This window comes from Rhinoderma darwinii, chromosome 10, assembly GCF_050947455.1.
Source record: "Rhinoderma darwinii isolate aRhiDar2 chromosome 10, aRhiDar2.hap1, whole genome shotgun sequence".
Classification (NCBI taxonomy): Eukaryota; Metazoa; Chordata; class Amphibia; order Anura; family Rhinodermatidae; genus Rhinoderma; species Rhinoderma darwinii.
In genome coordinates, this window is record NC_134696.1 from 6292249 (window position 1) to 6318508 (window position 26260).

Genomic DNA, 26260 nt, shown 5'->3' on the forward strand with positions numbered 1-26260 from the left:
GAGTGTAAAGCATGGGGGACAGAGCAGAATCCTAAAACAGCCTTGAGACTACCTCAAGCTCCCAACAGACAATGTAGCCAAGTAGGAGTCTCCGATCATAGATGTGTGGACCAGAGCTATAAAGGGTCAAGCAGCCAACACTGAAAAAAAATAATAGTAGGTAAGCATTGCTCAAAATAATATACTTACAGTAATAACTTTAAAGATCACAACTGACCTTTTCTTTTTTGTGAAGTTTAAATGGCCAGACACACAGCTTTAACTTAAAATGAACATATTATGAGTAGATGCAGGTCTATTATAATAGAAATCAGCAGCACTGCAGAATACCAGGGTATTCGTGACACTAGGAGGAATTCCTCCATTTTCCAATATTGAGAGTATCCATTACCTTAGATAATTACATGGTTTCTGAATTCTTCTAGGAGGAATGCCTCCAGTTGCACCCAAATGAACAGACAACTATTAGTATATCTTTTTTCATATCTAGATTATATAGTGACTACCTCTCGTCACTGAAATGGACGGTTATCCCTCCCAACTGGAGTACTAACTTTAAATGCACTAACAAACATAAGTAAACACTTTCTCCTCTATAAGCGATTCCTGCTGATTAGCAGATTCAAAATATAACATTCATATTTTCAAAAATAACGGAGTCCATGGATAATTTTTTTTTTGACTTTTGTATGTCCTTGATAGGGTTTAGTTATTCTTTTAACGTATGTGAATAAGGATTGATAATCAATTATCTTGTTAAATATAGGAAGAATTGCAGTTAATGGGAGTAGATATTATGCTTACCAACATTCGACAATCCAAAAGAACAGGAGTGAAGATGGATCTCATAAAGGTCTATTAAAAAAACAAAACTGTCACCATGAGTTAAAGGGGTTGTCCACAACAAAACAAATGATGACCTACCCACAGGATAGGTCATCAGTATATGATCAGTGGGGGTCCGACACCCGGACCCCGCACTGATCAGCTGTTTCGGCACCGGACATCCATGCTGGACGCAGATGGCTCGGGTCACGGATTAGCGGCCGAGCTGTAGTACCGCTCCTATTCAAGTGAAAAAGTGCAGAGCTGCAGTTCTGCAGCACGGCCGCTATGCAGTGGTTGGAGCCATCTGCTTCCAACTCCGACTACTGAATACCGTTCACAACATCGAGTGCCCGGAGGTAGCCGAAGCAGCTGATAGGTTCAGGGTCCGGATGTCGGACCCCCACGATAGGGTCATCAGTTGGCCGGTCACGAACAACCACAAGCATAAGAAATAGAGGAATTATGTATCTTGACTGAATTTCACCAAAAAGAATGAAAATCAGGAATTACTAGCAAGGATATAAAAAAAAAGAAGCAATTAAGAAACTTACACTTTTCAATGTAAGATATATACAAACACACACATTATATATATATATATATTTTTTTTTCTATTTCAGTCATTTATCTGAAAAGGATAGAAGACATTAATCAGAGGTTGCTGCAAAGTCCTATACGCTCTGCATGACTGGCCGTAGACTCCTGACTAAGCGTCTGCCGCTGCCATATTTTATAAGGCGTGTTATTCTGTGAGCGCAGAGTTTATAAAATAGACTGATTAATATTGGCATCACTTATGATTTTTGTATAAACTTAATATGCCATCAAAGGGGTTGTCTCATGTTGTCAACCCCTTTCGATATGTCCTATTAGAGCATATGGACATCATAGGAGACTCGCCACTCTGAACGCCCCCGCCCGTTCTATAAGCCAGTCATTGTCTTGCATCCATCCCCTGACTAGTACTTGTAAATAACCTTATCATCAGGTAATTGTTAAAATAATGTGTTTTTCCAAGAAATTGATCCTTCTGCCGTCTGACCTTCCAAATACAGATGTTATCCATTATATTTTTCAGTCTTAGGCCCTGTTCACACTGAGTTTCTTGCAGGCAGAAAAAAATCTGCCTTCAGGAATTTTATGCCAGATTTTGACCTGCCTGTGCTTTTTTTCTGCAGTTGTTGCTGCAATTTTTGGAAAGTTTTCCGCCCGTGGCCAATGAAGCAAATGCAAGGAGCACGGGCAAGAAAAAGAGCGAAAAAAGCTCGGAAACTAGCGCCTCGGGTTCTTTCTGCCTCCCACTGATTTCAAAGGGGCGCCGGAAGCGGAACCGTAGCAAGAAAGGACATGCTTTTTTTCCCTGCAAGCTGCTAAAAAACGCTTGGTAAAGAAAACTTCTCCACCTCCCATTAAATTCAATGGGGGGGGGGATTCCAGACGTTTTTTGCCGCTGATCCCGATGCGGATTCCGGTTCACAATCAGCGCCAAAACATTCTGTGTGAACAGAGCCTGAATGGTCTCTATCTTATGGCTCTTCAGCAGTTGCAAAACTACAACGCTCAGCATGCCCGAAAAGCCTGTAACAATGGGGTACGAGTAGTCCTTTAATAATTCAGTGCACAATGCAAATGGTTGGATAGTTGAAGAATTACTGTCATGTTCCTTCTACAAATGTAGATCTCTTTATTTCTTCTTCATAAATAATAAGTGCCTCCCACATTCATTTTTCAGACCTTTTTATTTCTGCATAACCTAGGAGTATATTTTATTGATATGCTGTACAAAGCTACATTAATCAGAGTCCGCTACCAGGAAAATGAAGAGGAAATGCTGCTTTCAGGAACAGCCTGTTCTTTCAGGATCTACATTTTGTCTCATTTATGGAAGTGAATAAACCTTCCCTTACCCAGGAAATAAATCAGATTTCTAAGCACTGTAATGTTTATTTCATATGAATTCTTGGAAATTGTTCTAAAGAAAACGGCACAGAAAGTCTTATTTCTCTGTACATCTGGCTACATGTATTCATGAGAGTGGGAGCCGGCACGGCTTGTTCCAATGCGGCAGAGAGAGAAACCACCCACAGACCGATCTAAAAAGGAGCCACTTAGGTGATCACAGGAAGAAATCTCATCTTTACAACGCCCATGGTTTACAATATTTAATTTGCATAATTCAAAAACTTTTTACCGGGTTGGCTCAATGGTCGGCATTGTTGACTGGGGACATTTATGTACGATGTCCCCAGATTTGTGTGGGTCACATCCAGATTCCCTAATTTCCTCCCGCACACCATAAGGCTGGGTTCACACGAGGTCATTACGTCCGTAATGGACGGAACGTATGTCGGCCGCAAGTCCCGGACCGAACACACTGCAGGGAGCCGGGCTCCTAGCATCATAGTTATGTACGACTCTAGGAGTCTCTGCCTCTCTGCAGGACAACTGTACCGTACTGTAATCATGTTTTCAGTACGGGACTGTAGTTCCACGGAGAGGCAGGGACTCCTAGTGTGGTACATAACTATGATGCTAGGAGCCCGGCTCCCTGCAGTGTGTTCGGTCCGGGACTTGCAGCCGACATACGTTCCGTCCTTTACGGACCAAACATGCTCGTGTGAATCCAGCCTTAGGCTAGAATCACACATGCAGTTTCTGATGCATTTTTTATTTTTTTTTAAGCCAAAGCTAGCAGTGGATATAATGAAGATATTTCTTCTATACTTTTTCTTTCTATTTGGATCCACTTCTGGCTTTGGCTCAAAAATGCCACCAAAACTGCATGTGCGATTCCAGTCTTAAAATGGTTTTCTTACGAAGTGTCAGTGTGTATGTCAGGATAGAGAGATTACATTTTGAACCCCAATGGTTACAGGGACCAACGTGAGTGCATCCAGTGTCGTAACTACCGCGGTAGCAGCCATAGTGGCTGCTACCGGGCCCCTATGCCCGGTGGCACCGCTAGCAGCCGCTATGCTTGCTACGTCCTTAGGATGCAGATACTATTGAACACTATGGCAGAGCAGAGAGGTAGCTCCCTGCTCTGCCATTTACCATCAGGTGCAGGGACAGGATCCCTGTGCAGTCCCGTGTGATGATGTCACTGGATCACGCCGGCCTACTTATACGCAGATCTGAGTATACTTTTTTTGTTACTTGCAACATCTACTTTCTTTGTAAGGGTATGTTCACACGCAGTAGCAAAATACGACTGAAATTACGGAGATGTTTTCGCGGCGTATTTTACGAATGTTATTGGAGCTGTTTTTCAATGGAGTCAATGAAAAACGGCTCCAAAAACGTCCCAAGAAGTGACATGCATTTCTTTGTCGCGGTCGTCTTTTTACGCGCCGTCTTTTGACAGTGACGTGTAAAATTACACCTCGTGGGAACAGAACATCGTAAAACCCATTGAAAGCAATGGGCAGATGTTTGCAGGCGTAATGGAGCCGTTTTTTCAGGTGTAATTCGAGGCATAAAACGCCCGATTAACGTCTGAAAACACTGCGTGTGAACATACCCTTACAGTTCTGCCTTGGAGATTTGAACCATTCATGGCTCATGTGTTTAGCTTTGCTGTAGTTGACATGGACTGTTCATACACATTCTGTATGGTCCAGTTGACATCTGTCTCCGTCTTTCCTCATGCATCAGCGGCCAAACTAGAAGATATGAAAAAGTAAGGGGTCTTCAACTCCACCAACGGCAGTCAGAAAAGAAAAATATAGTCTATACAAAGCAGAACATTTGTTGCATGTAAGCTGTACTTAAATATGAGGAACAACAGAGCAGTCCCCAGAACCCGTGTACTCATTAAAACCATTACAGGCAATAATTATTGGTTAATTGTTGCCATCACAACACAATTATATTTTATAATCCATTACAGATAGGAAGGAAAAACTAAAAATAACTGACTGCAGGCCACAACTGTGGTTCAATGGATCTCACCAATTTTGCAAGGATCTACTTTAAGGGCATGTTCACACGGGTCAGATACGCTGCGTAAAAATACACAGCGTATCCGTCGGAGACCCCGCAGGGCACACCGTCCGCAGTTTTTCGGCCGGAGTGTCCGCTGCGGAAAACGACAGGTTAAAAAACTTAAAAAAGCTTATACTTACCCCTAGTCAAGGAGACACGTCCCTCTGACGTCTTGCAGCCCGGCCTCCTGGGATGCCATTTCATCTGATGTGACCGCTGCAGTAGTCCCATGGGATGAAACGTCATCCCTGGAGGCCGGGCTGAACGCAGGATCAGAGAGTTCTGGGTATAAGCTTTTTTGTTTTCTGAGCTGCGATTTTGTAGCGGAATTGCAGCTTTTCCGCCACAAAAATCGCAACATATGCTATTTGTTGCAGGTTTTACTTCTCATTAAATTCAATGAGGAAAACCTGCAACAGAAAAGTAGCGATTCCGCAGTATAAATGGTCATGCTGCGGATAAAAAAAAAATGCACCGCAGGTCAATTTATAAGCGTTTCTCCTGCGTATTTTTTAGGCAGCGTGTGGATGTGTTCAAATCTCACCCACTCTGCTGCTACTGTACTATGCTGCGGATTTTCCACAATTAAATCCGTTGCGGAAAATCTGCAGTATTTATGCTACGTGTGAACCCCTGCCTAAGGGAATTTTGTTGCATTTTGAAACGCAGCCTAAGGCCTTGTTCACTCGGCGCTCCAAAAAAACTATGTGTAAACTCGTCAAAAACGCTAGCGTTTTTGCAAAGTGCTTTTTGACGCATTTTTCACAGCGTTTGCTGCGTTTTTGATGCATTTTTGGGCGCGTAATTAGGACTCCCATTGACTATGGGAATTAGGTGCGTTTTTGGCGCTTTTTCCGCACAAATAATTGACCTGACGCTTCTTTTTTTACATGACGCGTTTTTTTAAACACGCGAGCGTAAAAAAAAAATGCCTCCTATTCACTACAATGCTTAAAGCAAGCGTTTTTTATGCATTTTCAGCGCATAAAACATGTCGGATACACGCCGTGTGAACAAGGCCTAAGGAAACATACTTCAAAAAATACACTTGTTTTTGAACTGTCTCAGCTGTAATGTGTTTTATCATTTAATGGCCATAGGCTTAGGCTAAGTTCACACTACCGTTAGAACTCATTTACCACTCTTCCGTCCAGAGAGGATCGAAACATTAAACGGAAAGAAACAGTTCGCTAGGTTTCCATTCTTTTTTCACGGAAACTAAAGTTCTGCAGACTGCACTTTTGCTTCTGTAAAAAAAAAACGGAAACCTAATGAATGGAGACAAGCGGAGAGCAACTGAAACAAAAATTTAAATCAATGGTAATTGTAACGGAACCGTTGCTTTCCGCTTAATCTTTCGATCCTCTCTTCCTCTGTCGGAAGACAGGTAAACGTACACTAACGGTGGTGTGAACTTAGCCTTACGGATGAAACACTGAAAAACACATGGGTATTTTAGATGCGTTTCTTTAGGCTGCGTTTGAAAACGCAACAATAACGCGCAATGTGAACCCAGCCCAAGCCTGCAGCTAGTATCCAAGTCTGCCTGTCACTAATGAGCCTTCAGTTTAATTGGATATATACATTTATTTTTTTTGCATTGGAATCACTTCTCCAGGGAGCAATTTATTTAGAGGAAACCTCTGCTAAGGTTTCCACACGGAATTGTTCTCCGTTGCTCATTAGTAGTCGCTTCATTATTCTGCACTGTTTCGAACCTACATAAAACCAATATAGAGATCAATAGGGTTGACCAAAGCTTAAAGGAAAGCTCCCCTTTAAAAAAATTACCATAGTTAAATTCAAAATAAAATATTGGGTAAATTTATAATATTCTCTATTTTGTATATTCCTAAACTTGAGAATTCTGATGGCTTCTGGTTATCAGTAAGCATTGTGTTCATATGACACTACATTCAGGCGAGAGTGTCCAATTTGCTTGCGTAAAAAACGCAGCGATTCTCCTACATTTCATGTCCCTGTGCGTTGCGTATTGGCATCAGTGTACTTTGCGTTTTTCATGTCCGCGCAAGCACTTTTTTTTAAACTTATTTCTCTGCTTTTCTATGTAACGGAAGTCGTCCGTGTTCTGTCCGTGGTTGTCACGCACCCATAGTCTTCAATGGGCGACTAGGTGCGCAACAACGCACCAATATAGGACAAGCATGTCTGAATAGCCCCATTGAAATGAATGGGTCCGTGTGCGGTGAGTTATTTCAGCGCACAGCACATGGACGGGTAGTATGCTTGTCTGAATGAGCCCTAAGGATATGTACACACGCAAACGCAAAATACGTCTGAAATTACAGAGCTGTTTTCAGGCGAAAACAGCTCCTGAATTTCAGACGTAATTGCAAGTACTTGCGTTTTTCGCGGCGTCTTTTCCGGACGTAATTGGAGCTGGTTTTCATTGCAGTCAATGAAAAACGGCTCCAATTACGTCCCAAGAAATGTCCTGCACTTCTTTGACGCGGGCGTATTTTTACACGCCGTCTTTTGACAGCGGCGCGTAAAATTACACCTCGTCTGAACAGAACATCGTAAAAGCCATTGCAAGCAATGGGCAGATGTTTGCAGACGTAATGGAGCCGTCTTTTCAGGCCTAATTCGAGGCGTAATATGCCTGAATTACGTCTGAAAATAGGTCGTGTGAACATACCCTTAGGGTGCAGGCACACGTGGCATACTTGCTTTGCGTTTCCGGAGTGTAAAAATACGCTGCTGAAAACTTCACAATATTCCACAACACAAGAACAAGAGAAATCTGTCTGAGCTGCAGAATATTTTTCCCATAGGCAGAATTGTAGTTTTCCTCAGCGTATTTTTACACCGCAGAAATTCAATACAACTACGCCATGTGTGAGTGCACCGTTAGGCTATGTTCACACAGGGCAGATACGCCATTGAAAAGCACATATCCGCCCTGGTCACTGCAGGCAATTTCGGCCCAAAAAAACGCACCAAATTGTGGTGCAGTTTTTCGGCTGGAGTGTCCGCTGCAGAAAACTGCTCGTAAAAAAAAATGTTTCATACTTACGTAGCCATGGCAACATGTCCCTCTGCCGTTCTGAAGTCCAGCCTCCTGGGATGACTTTTCATCCCATGTGACTGCTGCAGCTTGTGATTGGCTGCAGCAGTGACATGGGATGAAACATCATCCCAGGAGGCCGGTTTGGAAGAAGAAACATAGAATTTTGGGTAAGTATAAGATTATTATTTTTTTCCTTAGTTGAGATTTTTGCGGAAGAATCACAGCTTTTCCGCTGCAAAAATTGCAACATCTGCTATTTGTTGCAGGTTTTACCTCCCATTTGAATTCAATGGGTAAAACCCACATCAACAAAAAAAAAAAATTAAGCAAGTACAATTGACATGCTGCGGATTAAAAAAAACGCACCGCAGGTCAATTTGAGCATTTTTCACTTATCATTTATGCAGCGTGTGGAGGAGATTTGTTCAAGTCTCATCCACTTTGCTGCTACTGTATAATGCTGCGGATTTTCCACAACAAAATCCATTGTGGAAAATCTGCAGTATTTACCCTTTGTGTGAACTTACCCTTATAGTTACAGCTGTCTGGTGAATCTAATCCAAGGGCAACCAGAAGAATTTTTAAACAATGAAAAAAAACTAGTAAAAATAATATATATTATATCCAGTTAGACCATGCAAAAGATAAAGTGCTTGCGAATATATATTTAATGACCAACTTTTATAAAAATGATTGCAAAATTATATTTTGCGTGACCTAGCAGCGTAAATTCATATTTAATTGTGGGACAACCCCGTTAAAATCTCTCCAGCTTTTGCTGGATCTCACAGAAGGAAATCAGTACCATAAAGGAGGCTAAAAAAAATAAAATTAAAAAAAAAATTAAAAATAAAATGGGGCTTGCCAGATTTTCTGTTCATTTTCCAGTGCACTAAGGCACCTTTATAATTGTCCTGGTCACAAAGTCAAATCAGAAGCCGTAGCCGATAGCCTGGTGTGCAGTATCTTCATGGCCCCCGTAGATTTACCGGTCATTAAAATGACAGTTGTTGCAGAGGAAATGCATAGCGAGCAAGACAAATCTTTTTTATGTTCATTGCAGTCTAACAAGTAACCTCCAACAAATCATATGTACTGTACGGAAAAGCTTATTCCACTATTCACCTACATGAGACACCGCCATAAATCAGTCCTAAATCGTTAATACAATGTCCTGCCGCTAGATACCGCAGGTGAAAAAAGAAAGAATTCCCTGGGTGAAATGCGCTCCATTAAGTCCAGTAAACGTTACAGACATCGGGCTCTCCACCTACAGATATATCTTTCATTTCTCCAGCTGTTTCTTACTTTACTATTTGAAACGGAAGCAAAAAATGTTTTATAGAAAAACTCATATTTCCCAGATAATAAAACAATTTGTTAGAATGGGTGAAAAGGTGTCATGGTAGTAAACAGCTGATCCGGTCACTACCCTGTAAAAAAAATAAAAAAAAATAAAAAAAAAAATTTTTTTAAAAATTATTATGCCAGGGGGCATCGCATTTTCCTTGCAGCGGCCTTATAATATTACATGGCGCCAGCCGTCCATGTAATACATTGGCGACTCAAGTCTGCGGGAATAGGTCTTAGAGGGGGGGTAAGCGAGCAGGGGATTCCTCTCTATGATGTCCATATATCCTAAAAGGGCATATGGACAGGGGTTGTCTTCATGAGAAAAGTCTTTTAATGACCTTCCTTGCTATAGACTATAAGGGTAGGTTCACACACTAGACTAAAAACGTCTGAAAATACGGAGCTGTTTTCAAGGGAAAACAGCTCCTGATTTTCAGACGTTTTTGAAGCCACTCGCGATTTTTGCGGCGTTTTTTACGGCCGTTTTTGGAGCTTTTTTCAATAAAGTCTATGAAAAACAGCTCCAAAAACGCCCCAAGAAGTTTTTAAAACGGCCGTGTAAAAAAACGGCCCGTCGGAACAGAACTCCGTATTTCCCATTGAAATCAATGGGCAGATGTTTGGTTCCAATTTTTCGGACGTTTTTCGGGCGGTTATGGCGAAAATAGGCTGTGTGAACATACCCTAATTGTATTCGTTTAACATATAGAAGCCATTAACAGGGTCATGAGAGTTCATGACGCATACGCTTTCAACGTATACCATTAAAGGGGATGTCCCACCACAACAACCTATCACCTCTCCACAGGATAGATAAGTGTTTGATCGCTGGGGGTCTCACCACTGGGACACCCGCCGATCAGAAGAACGGGGGTCCCGAATCCTCTTATGAACAGAGCGGCAGGAAATGCATGCGCGCTGACCTACGCGGAAGATAATGACCTCTGTTCTCTTGATCGGTGGGAGTCCCAGCGGTGAGACCTCCAGGGATCAGACATTTATCTATTCTGCGGAGGTCATTATCTTCAGGATAGGGCATCGCACATGCGTGTCCTGTCGCTCCGTTCATAAGGGGATTCGGGACCCCCCCGTTCTTTTGATCAGTGGGGGTCCCTGCGGTGGGAACCCCTGCAATCAAACACCTATCAACTATCCTGAAGACAGGTGATAAGTTGTTGTGGTAGGTTGTGTAAAGGAAAGCAGGGGTTTTGGTGCTCTGGCCTATGCGGAGATTTATATTCACGGAATCTTGAACCTATTTAGATTAGAAAAAGATGAACCAGTAAGTACAATATAATCACGATATAACAGAAAGCTGTACAACATTCAAATACACCATTTCGAGATCTCGGTTTGCTTTTTTAAACCCAAATTTGACCCACTATATATATAGCGCTTCAATCTAAGCAAAGTGAATAAGCAGAGCTGCAGTGTAAAGCACACAAAAAGCGCTCCATAGAGCAGTAAAAAAGAGAAGGGTATGAAAATCCACTGGGCGGACCGAGGCGCACTCACCAGACAGAGTTGTGCAAAACAGCAGGCACAACTCTGGGCTGCGTGTGTAGGGATATTCTCGGCCCTCCGATCAGCATGGCTGCTGCACCGCCTGCAGACCTCAATCCTGAGATCTTGAACGATATCACGTCAAGCAAAAGGAAATTCCAGGATCCAACTGGTCAGTTTGTGAACATTTGTATGTACCTGAGAAAGAGGTCGGATCGACCTTGAAATGCGTTGTACGTTCATTAAAGGCTAACTTAACGTTCGACAAACTTCTGACATGTTATAGTCACATGTCAGAAGTTTTGATTGGTGGGAGTCCGAGCACGGAGACCCCCACCAATCGCTAAAACGAAGCGGAAGAAGTGCTCGTGCGAGCGCTCAGCCGCTTCATTTCTGTTCGCCTTTTCCGGAAATCGATGTAGCGGTGTACGAACTCAATAGAAAGTCTATGAGCCAGTACACCGCTACATCAGGACTCTAGAAAATGCCGAACATAAACGAAGCGGCTCAGCGCTTCTGCAGCTTCATGTTACCGATTGGTGGGGGTCTCAGTGCTCAGACCCCCACCAATCAAAACTTCTAACACGTCACTCTGGCATGTCAGAAGTTTGCCGTACGTTTAATTACCCTTTAAATCATCTTTTAGTATTTATTCAAGTCTCTCTCCTTCCGGTGGCGCCGGGTGGATCCTATACTTTCCTTTTGCTTGGTGCAGTATGGAAGAGACAAAGCAGCTTGAGCGCGTTGTAGTTTAGATAACGACGCAACGGCGCACTTACTAAACATAGAGGTGCCTAACTGGCGCAACTAGTTTTATGTATATTATATTGCATTATATTACCCTGGCAGCAATTAGCGCCAATTGGAACCAATCACTTGGGGTCATGTACATGCAGCCATTATCCCTAAATGTGGTGGGAATGAAATGATTGCATGCAAAATTCATTGCACGTAAAGCCACCCTATTCCTCAATCATTACAAGAAATGGGAGACAAAAGAGCAGCCGAGAGAAATCTACGCGTACTGCACCCATAATTTATTGTAGTCTGTCAGACAACGAGCCCAGCAAAACAAGAGAGTCACTACGAATACACAGTGTACATGTCACCCGAATAATGACTAATAGCATTTCTGAACGGCTGAACAAATTAAGGAGGCTGTTATAATGTCACTAGGAGCGCTGCAAAAAAACATAAAGTGTTTGCTGCTACAGAATATACTTCCCAGAGGAAGCACGTGACATCAATTGATGGGGAGATAATGAGAGATTACTTAATGGCTGAGCTACAATGGGAGCAAAAACGCCGACTCTGGACTCCAGTAAATCTAAGGCGAGCAATTTATCTACATAACCGCAGGTAAATTGTGCTGCTCTATCCCCGAGAGGAATTTAAAAGCCGGATACGTATACCATTAGCCCACCAAACAACTCGCTCGTTAGTCCGCTCACCATCAAAAGAACGACTATTCCTTATTTCTAATATATTCCCATGATGGCAAAACATCTTTCACTGATTAAATCAAAATTCCGAAACAGCTAAAAAAAAACGAAACCCTAAAACTTTCATTTTGCCATGATGGGAGATGTAAACTTGCTCCTTCATTAAGGAATTATTACACACACATCTTGTTATATTCCAGCTCCTTTAGATCTTTTATCCAATTAATAAAAAAGATATATATGCGATTTGCTGGAAGAGCTGACTTTAGTGCAGCAATTAGAGGTAAACTTATTTACATGGTCGTATTTGTAATTCAAAATGTATTTCTTAGCCATAAATGGGATTGAATGAGAAACGAGACACGGATCATAATTGGCACTAAAGTTGATGTTGGCAACTGCATCTCTATTGCACCATAATATTGATTGGTGAGCTTTTTTATTTAAAGGGCATTTTTATCTTATATCTTTTATGATTCCTTCATAGATACAATTTCCATAAAAAGTTGCACCAATTTGTGATTACATTTCATGACATTACTTATCTTGTACTGATCCGGAGTTACATCCTGTATTATACTCCAGAGCTGCGCTCACTATTCTGCTGGTGGGGTCACTGTGTACATACATTACTTATCCTGTACTGATCCTGAGATACATCCTGTATTATACTCCAGAGCTGCACTCACTATTCTGCTGGTGGAGTCACTGTGTACATACATTACATTACTTATCCTGTACTGATCCTGAGATACATCCTGTATTATACTCCAGAGCTGCGCTCACTATTCTGCTGGTGGAGTCACTATGTACATACATTACATTACTTATCCTGTACTGATCCGGAGTTACATCCTGTATTATACTCCAGAGCTGCACTCACTATTCTGCTGGTGGAGTCACTGTGTACATACATTACATTACTAATCCTGTACTGATCCAGAGTTACATCCTGTATTATACTCCAGAGCTGCACTCACTATTCTGCTGGGGGAGTCACTGTGTACATACATTACATTACTTATCCTGTACTGATCCTGAGTTACATCCTGTATTATACTCCAGAGCTGCACTCACTATTCTGCTGGTGGAGTCACTATGTACATACATTACATTACTTATCCTGTACTGATCCGGAGTTACATACTGTATTATACTCCAGAGCTGCACTCACTAATCTGCTGGTGGAGTCACTATGTACATACATTACATTACTTATCCTGTACTGATCCGGAGTTACATACTGTATTATACTCCAGAGCTGCACTCACTACTCTGCTGCTGGAGTCACTGTGTACATACATGACATTACTTATCCTGTACTGATCCTGAGCTACATCCTGTATTATACTCCAGAGCTGCACTCACTATTCTGCTGGTGGAGTCACTGTGTACATACATTACATTACTTATCCTGTACTGATCCAGAGTTACATCCTGTATTATACTCCAGAGCTGCACTCACTATTCTGCTGGCAGAGTCACGGTGTACATACATTACTTATCCTGTACTGATCCTGAGTTACATCCTGTATTATACTCCAGAGCTGCACTCACTATTCTGCTGGTGGAGTCACTATGTACATACATTACATTACTTATCCTGTACTGATCCGGAGTTACATACTGTATTATACTCCAGAGCTGCACTCACTAATCTGCTGGTGGAGTCACTATGTACATACATTACATTACTTATCCTGTACTGATCCGGAGTTACATACTGTATTATACTCCAGAGCTGCACTCACTACTCTGCTGCTGGAGTCACTGTGTACATACATGACATTACTTATCCTGTACTGATCCTGAGCTACATCCTGTATTATACTCCAGAGCTGCACTCACTATTCTGCTGGTGGAGTCACTGTGTACATACATTACATTACTTATCCTGTACTGATCCAGAGTTACATCCTGTATTATACTCCAGAGCTGCACTCACTATTCTGCTGGCAGAGTCACGGTGTACATACATTACTTATCCTGTACTGATCCTGAGTTACATCCTGTATTATACTCCAGAGCTGCACTCACTATTCTGCTGGTGGAGTCACTATGTACATACATTACATTACTTATCCTGTACTGATCCGGAGTTACATACTGTATTATACTCCAGAGCTGCACTCACTAATCTGCTGGTGGAGTCACTATGTACATACATTACATTACTTATCCTGTACTGATCCGGAGTTACATACTGTATTATACTCCAGAGCTGCACTCACTACTCTGCTGCTGGAGTCACTGTGTACATACATTACATTACTTATCCTGTACTGATCCGGAGTTACATACTGTATTATACTCCAGAGCTGCACTCACTACTCTGCTGCTGGAGTCACTGTGTACATACATGACATTACTTATCCTGTACTGATCCTGAGCTACATCCTGTATTATACTCCAGAGCTGCACTCACTATTCTGCTGGTGGAGTCACTGTGTACATACATTACATTACTTATCCTGTACTGATCCAGAGTTACATCCTGTATTATACTCCAGAGCTGCACTCACTATTCTGCTGGCAGAGTCACGGTGTACATACATTACTTATCCTGTACTGATCCTGAGTTACATCCTGTATTATACTCCAGAGCTGCACTCACTATTCTGCTGGTGGAGTCACTATGTACATACATTACATTACTTATCCTGTACTGATCCGGAGTTACATACTGTATTATACTCCAGAGCTGCACTCACTAATCTGCTGGTGGAGTCACTATGTACATACATTACATTACTTATCCTGTACTGATCCGGAGTTACATACTGTATTATACTCCAGAGCTGCACTCACTACTCTGCTGCTGGAGTCACTGTGTACATACATGACATTACTTATCCTGTACTGATCCTGAGCTACATCCTGTATTATACTCCAGAGCTGCACTCACTATTCTGCTGGTGGAGTCACTGTGTACATACATTACATTACTTATCCTGTACTGATCCAGAGTTACATCCTGTATTATACTCCAGAGCTGCACTCACTATTCTGCTGGTGGAGTCACTGTGTACATAACTTACTTATCCTGTACTGATCCTGAGTTACATCCTGTATTATTCTCCAGAGCTGCGCTCACTATTCTGCTGGTGGAGTCACTGTGTACACACGTTACATTACTTATCCTGTACTGATCCTGAGTTACATCCTGTATTATACTCCAGAGCTGCACTCACTATTCTGCTGGTGGAGTCACTGTGTACATACATGACATTACTTATCCTGCACCGATCCTGAGTTATATCCTGTATTATACTCCAGAGCTACACTCACTATTCTGCTAGTGGAGTTACTGTTTACATACATTACTTATATTTTACCAATTCCGAGTTACAGCCTGTATTACGCTCTAGGTATTCGTCACACAATTCATTTGAAAACAAAAAAAAAAAAAGTTTCTAGTAGATACCCATATAACTTATAAATGTATTTTTTTGTACTTTGTCTACTTAGCCAGTCAGGTTTATAAGAAAACGTGACTTCCAATTTTTCTTACTTGGACTAGATCAGTATATTAATGTGATGACCGGTGACACAGCAGAGCCAGACTCAATGGAAATAATTCCTCCACATAATGCTCTGAATGAGAGGGGCAGCGCTGATTGCCATCTCACCATATTAAATGTGTAGTTCCTCTCCTGTTATATTCATCATGAGTAATAGGCTCTGATTCTAATAAGTCAGGCTCATTTCCCGTTCTCCTCCTCCTCCTCATGTTCTCCTGTCAATCACACAACGTCATAGATGTGGCCTCAGCGGCGTAGTCTTCCGGAGAGCTGACAGTCCCCACTTCAGCATTCACCTTCACGAGACTTACTCTGTTTGAAGGAATATATTAATAATTTCAGGTCTCATGAAAATGAAATTTTGATATTTTACACAGTGGGAAGGAAATTTCACTTTTTTTAATGTAAATAAAGCTTAACCATTTCATGACCGGGGAGGGGGCGTTAGTGCGCACATGGGGCTTTCTTATTATTTCAAATTGAAGCGGATATTAGTGAATTTTGTATGTCTTTTTTTAGGTAACAATGGTCACAAACAGAAAAAAAAACAATAATACGGCTTTCCTAATTTTTTTCATGCGATGTTAGTTTGTTCAATGAATAATATTTACCCCAAAAACGTATCCTCTAATTGTCCAGTGCATAACGATGTCACGTACGACTCCGCTTTAGCACAGGGAACATAGACTCTATTTTAGCTTCAAATGTATTTCCCTCCCTTGGCTTTAGATGCAGCCTCTGGACATGGGGGAGAATCATCCAAGTACAGACATTTTTTCAGTAAAGGTGCAGAAGTAGGTAGGTCCGGGGTTGAACGGATTAAAATTGGTGACCAGGGGTAATTTCTGTTTGGCGTACAGTACAATCTGCCTGACAGAAGTCCGGAAAGGTGTGTTTCGTGGTTGGGTTTGTAATTTTTTTATTTAACATTTTTCTATGTTTATTTTTTTTACATTTTACTGTATTTATCAATGAATTTATTTTTTTCCCTCATGTGCGGGCACATGATCTGTGTGTTTCCTGCTTTCCCCATATACAGATTACTGGTAACAGTCATCTGTATGCACAGAAGACACAGATCACGTCTTCCCTGCATGACTCCAAGCTCTCTCTGCACAGGTAGTTCTTGTGATGTCATTAATGACGTCACAGTGTTCCCTAGAAAACGACGGAAAGAAGAAGCAGTGCATTCGGGAACACAGTGCACAGTTCCCTGGACTTCTTGTGACAAGGAACTGATTATTTCAGTTCCCTTTCTCAGTACAGGCTCCGGCTGTCAGTGTGACAGCCACATCCTACCAATGAATCTGCGAGCAGCCGCACAAAGTGTCATCAAACTCTATGGCACGGACATACAGGAAGGTTTCCGTCGGCCATAGGAATAAATGGGTCCGTAATTACGGGCGATTTTACGGTCGTGTGCATGGGGCCTTAGCGAAAGATACGGCTGCTCTGTATAAAGAATACAGAGCAGCTGTATCTCAAAAAGTAAAAATAAGTTTTAATAAAAACTAATTATAAAGTTACACCAATCACACTGATTGACCTTTTCATTTAAAAAAAAACAAACGCCTTTCAAAGGTTTACATTGCCTTTAAGATAGTGTAATATACGATAATTCATAGGAATGATGTAAGAAGTTTGTCTTCTGCATATAACACACGCAAAGGACAGGAGGTAAATCGACGCCACACGGACTTAAAGGGCTATTCCCACCTCGATAAATAAACCTAAAAAGCTCAACAACGAAAAGTTATGCAGTTTTGGAAATACCTTTCTTTTTCTAAAACCTGTAGTTTGGAGATACGGAGGCTCCATCTTTATGACGGCCCCTCATTGAATATTGCTCGTTGCCTAGGGATCCGGCCACCACTGATTTCCTTTAGCGGTGGCCGCGCTTGCGCAATGATTTCCTCTCCAGGAATGGCCGGCCGTGTCATTGTGGACGAGCCGAACGGCGCATGCGTGTTGGGTCTTGGACGGTGGCGAACGAGACGAACTCTGTGCGTCAACTGTGCACTAAAATTAGAGTGGGGACAAATAAAAATTGCTGGGAATACGGGGGGGGGGGGGGGATTGTCTCAACCACGCTTACAAAAATGGTATTTGAAAATGTGTTTATAGAAAAATGTAGATCAAAGCAAACAGACAAAATCTAATGTATTAAAGTGCAGCTAAACGTTTGGCAAACTTCTGACATGTCATAGTGACATGTCAGAAGTTTGGATTGGTGGAGGTCCGAGCACGGAGACCCCCCCAACAATCTCTAGAACGAAGCAGCTGAAGTTCTCGTGTGAGCGCTCAGCCGCTTTGTGCCTGTTCGGCTTTTTCCGGAAAGACGATGTAGTGGAGTGCGGGCTCATAGACTTTCTATTGAGTCCGTACACCGATACATTTATTTCCGGAAAAATCCGAACGGACACGAAGCAGCTGAGCGCTCACACGAGAACTTCAGCTGCTTCGTTCTAGAGATTGGTGGGGGTCTCCGTGCTCGGACCCCCATCAGTCCAAACTGCTGACATGTCACTATGACATATCAGAAGTTTGCCAAACGTTTAGCTACAATATAAATATAGCCACAATATTTATCAATACAAACAATATATCAAATATTTATCACAATAGAAATAGAATATCGGAGGGCAATGGCTCTGTACTTGATCACACAAGCAGCTTTGATGCAGTTTTTGGATTGTTTTTTTTTTTTTAGCCAAACCAAGAAGTGGACACAAGAGAAAGGAGATGCCTCAGTCTTTTCTTTATACCGTTCATTCCTTTTGGATCCACTTCTGGCTTTGGCTCAAAAAACGGAGCCAAAAATTGCAACAAAAACTGAATCAAAACTGTGTGTGTGTGATCCTGGCCTAAAGTTGTTTTTAGGGCTATGTTCACACGCTTAACAAAAAACTGCTGAAAATACAGAGCTGTTTTCAAGGGAAAACAGCTCCTGATTTTCAGCCGTTTTTGAAGCAGTTTTCGTGGCGGTTTTTGGAGCTGTTTTCCATTGAGTCAATGAAAAACGGCTCCAAAAACGGCTCAAGAAGTGACATGCACTTCTTTTTACGGGGCGTCTTTTTATGCGCCATATTTTGAAAAGGAGGCGTAAAATAACGCCCCATCGGAACAGAACGCCGTATCGCCCATTGAAATCAATGCGCAGATGTTTGTAGGCGTTCTGCTTCCGATTTTTCAGCCGTTTAACATTTGTGCACATAATGGCTATGTTCACACAGGGCGGACACGCTGCATAAAAGAACACAGCGGATCCGCCCTGGACACCGCAGGGAATTCCGGCCGAAGAACAGCACCATACTTACCCGTAGCCATGGTGACGCGTCCCTCTGACGTCCTGCAGCCCGGCCTCCTGGTATGAAGTTTCATCCCATGTGACCACTGCAGCCTTTGATTGGCTATAGCAGTGACATGGGATGAAACGTCTTCCCCGGAGGCCGGGCTGGACACAGGAGCAGGGAGTTCTGGGTAAGTATGAGATATTTCTTTTTTCTTAATTATGATTTGATTTTCGCGGCGGAATCGCAGCTTTTCCGTCACAAAAATCGCAACATCTGCCTTTTGTTGCGGGTTTTAGGGTATGTTCACACGAGGGCGTCCGTTACGGCTGAAATTACGGGGATGTTTCAGCCTGAAAACATCCCCGTAATTTCAGCCGTACCGGCATGTGCAGGCGCTTGAACGGCGCGTCAATTACGGCCGTAATTAGCGCTGCTATTCATTGGAGTCAATGAATAACGGCTCTAATTATGGCCAAAGAAGTGACAGGTCACTTCTTTGACGCGGGCGTCTATTTATGCGCCGTCTTTTGACAGCGGCGCGTAAATATACGCCTCGTGTGAACAGACAAACGTCTGCCCATTGCTTTCAATGGGCAGATGTTTGTCAGCGCTATTGAGGCGCTATTTTCGGGCGTAATTCGGGGCAAAAACGCCCGATTTACGTCCGTAAATAGGCCGTGTGAACATACCCTTACCTTCCCATTGAATTTAATTAAAGAAACAGCGCCACTCTTGATCAGGGGCAGCGTCTGGTATTGCAGCCCAGACCTGTAAATGGCGTTCCAGCTGCATATGAATGGCTCTACTTCTGTGTAAAAAAAAAGAAGCAGAAAACCTGATACAACGCCCATCACGTCCATTCACGGAAACAGCAGACTGACGTGCAACCAGAAACGTTGGTGCGCGTTTACACGTCTGGCAAGATTTATCAGTGCAATTATGTGCGTATTCTGGTGTCAATGCATCAAAACTAACGGCGTCATTCTAAGTGAAATATTTACGAGGGCCCTCAGTCGCATAGCGGCGAGGCCGTCGCAGTCGCACGGTTGATTTATTATTCAATTGTGCCGTTTCTCTAAAGAAAAAAAGTGATGCTAATCAATGTCAAGGGGTAACCAGGCTATGTCTAGGATTGTGCACCGCATTAGCGAATACGGTACAGCCTACACTGAGGCGTGCCGTTTCTTATAAACCTCCTTCTTCATACATAATTGTGGCAGTGAGAAGCTGAAAATAGAAAATAGTGAAATAATAAATCACAATATGCGATGACCTCACCTGACGACCGCTCTTATGTCTGTCTCCTCAGGTAACCGCTCCCTGTATAGACAGGTGTTATGTCTCACAGCCCAACCAACATGGCCGACCTGCCAGCATCTGAGGGCCCATGCTTAGTGACTGTGGGGGGCCCCAGACTAACAGAAGTGCACCCCTGTGATTTAACATGGAGTCCCAGGCCTCAGTCATACAAGTGAGGGGCCCCTGTGTGAGGACATTGGTGATTTAATGTGAGAGGATTTAGGGCCCATGTACTGTCTAATTGCTATATTACTTTTATTAACACTAGGGGGCGCCGGAGAGCACACTACGATTCCCTTCTATGTGATGGTACGACCCTCCCTAGAGCAGAAATGGTACAGTCCGATTCTGGCGGGAACGGCCTGAGGTAAACTAGAGAGAAGAGACGATGTAGTGGGTATTTATATATATAGAGAGATGGTACCTCAAGACACAAATATGTATTATAGGGATACAAGCTGGGTGTATAACAGCCATTTCAGCTACTTCAGGGATTGTCACCCAGATTTCCCTGGAGCCTGAAAGGCACACCTGCGAAATTGTGCAAAATGACTTCATTGAAAGCCCTGACATTTGAGGTAACCCCCAGCTGTATGACAATGTCTCATCTCTCTCACAGTCTACCATGACTAGTACCAGCCCGTCAGCATCTGAGGGCCCCTGTTAGTTGACTGGGGCCACACACAGAGGAGATCGTCAAGTAACACTAGGGGGCAGCACAGAGCACTGCTTATGTGCTATGTATTGGTCCTGACCTCAGTGATAATGGTATGGCCCGTTTTTGGCGGGCTAAGCAGCTGAGGTAAAATTCAACCGTGATGGAGACACAGGTGAGAGGAGCGCAGCGCTGCCCGGATAGTACTGTGAAGTCGTTGTCACATACAAAGTGATTCTTTACCTCAGAAAAACATGTATATTATAGAAAAAAACTCATTTTTAGCATTTCTGAGAGAGTTGAGCCTTTGGTTTTCATTCTATGGCCATTTGTAGTATAATTAGCTGCGCTGTGCTGTGTTTGGGAGGTCTGAGTAGACTTGGTGCTCATATAAATATATCGAGGATAGGTTTTATGAGATTATAGAACCTTTTTAGTCAAGGTTATTAATGTAGTGTATTTACCAACCTGTTCTACATAGAAAGCATAAAGTTCTGTTCAAAGGTGTAGAGACACTTTATTTTATTGTTAAAACGATATGCTTATTTTTAATTCTTGAGAAGATGCTTTTTGCATGGATTAATAAAAAGGAGAGAACTGTGGAAATAGAATTGTAAAACAGAATGACAAAACAAACACAAAAGAAGAAGTCAAGCAATGAAATATTCACAACTGACATTTCAAGAAGTAGCAAAAATAAATGACCCTTTTTTCCAGCACTGTTTTAATTATTTAAATGAAATGACCCTGAATTAAAACCCGGAGTTCAGGCCTCAAGAGGATCTTACGTTTCTTTCACAGACCTATTTATTGTACACATAAATGCTACCGTAAAAAAATGTTCCAATCAGTTTTATGTGATATACTGGGGTTAAGAGAGTCAAACAAAACCACTGACAAAATCCCTCATCCACCCTCCAAACTGTGGCAATATATAAAAAAAATATATACAGTATATATTCTCTAGGGTTAGGGGGTCAGTGTGAATATATTACACTTCAGCACGTCACCTCTGTATGAGGGACATAAGGGGGTCTGAACATAAGTTTGTCACTTGCAGGTTATTCCAGCTCTAAGGCCTCATGCACACGAACACATTTTTTTCCTCCCGTAAATACGGGTCCTTTGTCACGCGTATTCCGCCGGTATTTACGGACCTGTTTTCTATGCAAAATTGCATTGCACTAATCGGCAGCCCCTTCTCTCTATCAGTGGTGGACATGGAGAAGGGGCAGAGTTTCCGCAGCCGATTGTAAGCCCTTAGGGTACGTTCACACGCTTGACAAAAAACTTCTGAAAATACGGAGCTGTTTTCAAGGGAAAACAGCTCCTGATTTTCAGAAGTTTTTTGAGCAACTTGCGTTTTTGAAGCTGTTTTCAATGGAGTCTATAAAAAAACATCCCAAGAAGTGTCCTGCACTTGTTTTGACGAGCCGCCATTTTACGTGCCGTATTTTGACAGCGACGCAAAAAATTAACGCTCGTGGGAACAGAACATCGTAATACCCAATGAAAGCAATGGGCAGATGTTTGTAGGCGTATTAGGGGCGTTTTTTCAGGCGTAATTCGAGCCGTAAAACACCCGAGTTATATCTGAAAACAATGTGTGAACATACCCTAATTCACACGGCCGGGTGACGGCCGTTTATAAAACAGCCGTCATACGGCTGCAGTAGGAATAATAGACCCCTAATGGGGCTATTCACACAACCGATTTTTTTGACAGGCCGGGAGACCGGGCCGTCAAAAAATGGGACATGCCCTATTTTCGGCCGTTCACCCGCCCGCCTCCCATAGAAGTCTATGGGGCCGAGTAACGGCTGTGTCTACCGTCGCTCGCTCTCTCCTCACAGCGCAGAGTGCATGTGAGGAGTTTTTGCCGTTCGGACGAAGTTTCTACAATGTGGGGGTGTTGTATACAGGGGTACTGTGTGGCAGGGCCGGGGTGTACAGCAGGTGGAAGGGGGCGCTGCGCTGGCTCCCTTCCCCTGCTTGTTTTAAAAGCGCCCTGGCTCGGCGAATCAGCTGCTGCCTTTCTGCCCGTGCGCTTCTTCAGGCTTCCCTACCGTTATAGCAGCCATAGCGGCTGCTAGCGGCGACACCCCCCATGGCCGATGGCGCCGCTAGCAGCTGCTGTGGCTGCTACTGCTGTTGCGACGCCACTATAGCAGAGCAGGGAGGTATCTCCCTGCTCTATGTGCTAGCCCCACTTTAGCTTCCTGAAGGAGCGGAATCCCCGTGTGTTCGGGGATTCCGATCCTGGACAGAGCGCTTGATGTCTCTGTCCATATATGGACAGTGACATCAGGGGCAACTCCTGAAGCGGAATCCCCGAACGCTCTGTGACCGGGGATTCCACACCAGGAGAAGCCAGTAAAACCTTGTGTCCATAAATGGACACAGACGACTGGCTTTTCTTGAAGTGGAATCACCGGCTACATGGGGATTCCACTTCAAGAGTTGCCCCTGATGTCACTATCCAGATATGCCCAGCCCGGAATCGTAACGGATGCAAACCGGCCGGAGAAAACGGCCGATTTTATCGGCCGACACTCGGGCCCTGTCGGGACCCTGTCGTGTGAATAAGGCCTAAGTAAAAGAAGTTCATACGTACCCTGGCCATTGTCTTGGTGACGCGTCCCTCTTTTGACATCCAGTCCGACCTCCCTGGATGACGCGGCAATCCATGTGACCGCTGCAGCCTGTGATTGGCTGCAGCGGTCACATGGGATGAAACGTCATCCCGGGAGGCCGGACTGGAGGAAGAAGCAGGTAAGTTAACTTTTAATACTATTAACTCCAGCGGTAATCACTGTCCCGGGTGCTGAAAGAGTTACTGCCGATCAGTTAACTCTTTCAGGACAGTTGCTATCCCCTGACGTCGCCTAGCAATGCTCCCGTAATTACGGGTGCACACACGTAGCCACCCGTAATTACGGGAGCCCTATAGACTTCTATGGGCCTGCCCGTGCCGTAATAACGGTTTGAAATAGGACATGTTCCATATTTTTCAACGGCACGGGCACCTTCCCGTAAGCAAACAGGAAGGTACCCGTGGCCAATAGAAGTCTATGGGCCTGTAATCACGGGACGTAATTACGGCAGTTTTTACGTTCGTGTGCATGAGGCCTAAGTAGTGGTTGAAAACCTGTTCACGCCGCTACTTAGCAAACAGTGTGTCTGAGAATTAAAGGCTATGAAAACCTTTCTAATCTAATTTTATTAAAAATGTTGCTTAGTTTCTGTTCCACAGCTTTTATGTATCCGCTGTACATGGAAACTGCAGTACAACGTTGTCAGCCGAATCCCTCAGTGAGCCAAACGGACGGCTCAGCAGACAGCGCCTCCTATGTGCCACTGACACCTAATCTAACCCTAATGGTCCATTCAGGCGTTGAGTTGCTGTAAAAACCGCATCCGAGAATCGCATGTGTTACCGTAACTGCATTAAAAAATGCTCAAAATCTAGGTAAAACACATGCGGTATTCGTATGCTTTTTTTCCGATGTGGTATTAACCGCACCTCAACCACAACATTTGAATGGACTCTTGTATTGATAAATCTATTGTTAGGCCCTGTTCACACGGAGTTTTTTGCAGGAGGAAAATTCCTCCTGTAAAAACTGACCCTGGAGGTTTTCATGTTTGACGTGGTTTTTGACGTGGTTTTTGAGGCGGTTTTCCAGGCGGTTTTTCAGGCTGTTTTTGCCGAGGTTTTCACACGCATGAGGCTGGGTTCACACAACCATGTTACGTCCATAATGTACGGAACGTATTTCGGCCGGAAGACCCGGACCGAAGACAGTGCAGGGAGCCGGGCTCCTAGCATCATAGTGATGTACGACACTAGGAGTCCCTGCCTCTGCGTGGAACTACTGTCCCGTACTGTAATCATGATTACAGTACGGGACAGTTGTCCTGCAGCGAGGCAGGGACTCTTCGGTCCGGGTCTTCCGGCTGAAATACGTTCCGTACATTACAGACGTAACATGGTCGTGTGAACCCAGCCTGACAGCCTTCTGTCAACGGATCTGTCACCATTGAAATGAATGGTGATGCAAACGGAACTTCACACTTGCCTTTCCGTTGAGGGGTTCCCCTGACTGAAAGCACCGACGGAACCCCTGAGCAGAAACCACGCTGATGTGAACAGGCCCACATTAAAAAAAACATTGTTTTCTGTTTGCATCATCATTGACTTCAATGCTGATGGATCCGTTGCTAATGGGATTCCCTACACTGCGGTATTGGTTCAGTCGAAACGACAGAACCCTTTGCACAACGGGGACAAACAGAAACAATTAGCAACGGATCTGTCACCACTTCACACTTGCCTTTCCGTTGAGGGGTTCCCCTGACTGAAAGCACCGACGGAACCCCTCAGCGGAAACCACGCTGATGTGAACAGGCCCACATTAAAAAAAAAAAAGTATACTTACTTCTTGAATCAATTTCCCAACATCAATGTCCATTCGGTGGTACACCTCTGCTGTCGTCATTTCTGTTCCTGAAATGTTAAAAAAAAATAAAAAAGAGATGACATACATGAACAACTGCATAACAAAATTAAAAAATTAAAAATAAAAAAATTGAAAAAAAAAAACTAAAAAAAAAATTGAAAAAAAAAATCAGAAAAAAAAATTCTAAAAAAAAAAATGCAGAGCTCCATACATGTATAGCATGTATGGAACATAGGAGCAAGTGCACTTACTTGTATTTGGATGCAGGACTTCGGTTTTCTGTATCCCTGAGTTCTGTCCACGATGTTTTTCAGCCTCCACGAGCAGACAGGAAATGACAGCCCTTTTCTGGGCTGGACTAGCAGCAGGAGACGACTCCTGCAAAACACTCGGCAATATACTCGTCAGAAAACACCTCACTAGTTCGAGGTGTTTTTTGACGTGTCCCCATTGCTTTCAATGCGGTTTTGGACGCGGAAACCGCATCAAGAAGGGTCATGTCCCTTCTTTTTGCCGCGAGGCGTTTTTTTTACTCGCGGTAAAAAAACGCCTCCGTCTCCCATTGAAATCAATGGGAGTCATTTTGGGTCGTTTTTGGCGCGTTTTCCGACGCGTTTTCCGCGTCAAAAAACGTGTCAAAAAACTCCGTGTGAACAGGGCCTAAATCAGTATTAGGCCACATGTACACGATACGTATTAAGTGCGGATTTGTAGTGCAGATTTTTCTGTCCACAGCTTAATACTGTACCAGCAAAGTAAGTGAGATTTCACGCAAGCTTATCTACACGTTGCAGAATTTTTCCGCATGTAAATTGACTTATGGTTTGAATATTAAAATCCACAGCATGTCAATTTATCTTGCGTTTCCATCACAGAATTGTATCTGAAAAG

At 43.2% G+C, this 26260-nt stretch overlaps 2 long non-coding RNA genes across 5 annotated transcripts in view; one reads left to right on the forward strand and one right to left on the reverse strand.

Annotated features, from left to right (window-relative positions):
- Window positions 1-20543, reverse strand: LOC142662410 (uncharacterized). Its single transcript, XR_012850936.1, has 3 exons — window positions 20234-20543; window positions 805-855; window positions 1-140 (listed from the first exon to the last, which is right to left on the reverse strand). It is a non-coding gene; the product is annotated as an uncharacterized LOC142662410 (long non-coding RNA).
- LOC142662409 (uncharacterized) overlaps window positions 20542-26260 on the forward strand; it is an 18156-nt gene continuing 12437 nt past the window's right edge. Inside the window, exon 1 of one of the 4 annotated variants that reach the window (XR_012850933.1) lies at window positions 20542-20621. This is a non-coding gene — a long non-coding RNA (uncharacterized LOC142662409). The other 3 variants (XR_012850934.1, XR_012850935.1, XR_012850931.1) reach the window with 3 other exon arrangements.